We start from the raw sequence: 1,240 nt of genomic DNA on the forward strand, positions 1-1,240 counted from the left end.
TAGCGCCGGCCTACACCAGCACCCTTACTCATGTTGGAGACTCCAAGACGAGGGAATTCCCCGGCGGTCGGCGCGCGCACTCACCTTACTCATGTTGTCAGTCCTCCGGTTATTGGCGGTTCGGACGGTGCTCGCTCGTCAAGTCCCTGGATGGTCGACAGAGAAGAGGACGATATTGCAAACAAACCTGCCGGTTGCGAAACATATATACACACATTTTTATGCCGGTGAAGCCCCCCTCCCCCTCCTACCTCTTCAAAGGGGCCAGATAGATAAGCAGCGGCAAGTTAAGAACTCCGACAACTCGTAGAAGGACACCCCGACGCACGACTCGCTGCGACTTCGCTAGGGCTCTCCCCGGGGTCTGAGACGGTCTGAGAGCCGTGCGGGTGGGCAAGCCCGCTCGCCACCCCGGCTGTGCGGTGCAGCCTGACTCCCAGGGCCCCCCCCCCCCCCCCTACTTCTGTCTTGGCTTGTGTTGTTGTTCCCCTCCCTGTGTGTATCCTGTTATTTCTCACAGGCGCCACACCACCAGCCCGCTCCCCTTATATGACGGACACTCCTGAGCGATACAATGCCCGTAATTGTGTTTTTATTTTCATGAAGATGGCCATTGCCAGAGCGAGCAAAGTCCCCCTGTATATGGAACTCGACCATCTTGACATCGTAAGATTAGGTACACTAACGAACATTTAGTAATAGGGCACCTCTTCTCCAAAGAAGAAAAGCAGTTATAAGTGAGTTTCACGAAAAATTCGGTATCTCAACAGATGGTTGTAACAAAATGCGCCTGACGGCAACGTAACCCTCTATATTTTTGAGATTTACATGGCACACTCCACCGTAGAAAATTGTTGCAATAAGTTTCGTAAGATTACGACAAATTATCTTTTTACAGGGCACGTGACTTATGGACGGAACAGCGCCGCTGGAAACGCTTACCGCACACAGCTCGGCACAATATCGGAACAGGAACAACACGAAGGCTGAGGTCAGCCTTGCGGCGCGGCGGCGCTCGGCGACCGGAAGCAAACGGAAGTGACCGGAAGTAAGTGACCCACGCCGCGCGCGCTGGCGGGGAAGGGCCGGGCGGGGGCTGGCGCGCTGGGCCGCGGGGGCAGTCTGCGGAACGGTAGTGGCAGTGCGTTAGGTACAATAATACTGCTCCCGGCGACCATAAACTTAGGTTAATATTGGACACACTGGCCTGGCGCAGTTGGCTTGCGGGGCGGAGGGGGGG

Source organism: Frankliniella occidentalis, unplaced genomic scaffold (assembly GCF_000697945.3).
Source record: "Frankliniella occidentalis isolate FOCC.00 unplaced genomic scaffold, Focc_3.1 Scaffold160, whole genome shotgun sequence".
Taxonomy (NCBI): domain Eukaryota; kingdom Metazoa; phylum Arthropoda; class Insecta; order Thysanoptera; family Thripidae; genus Frankliniella; species Frankliniella occidentalis.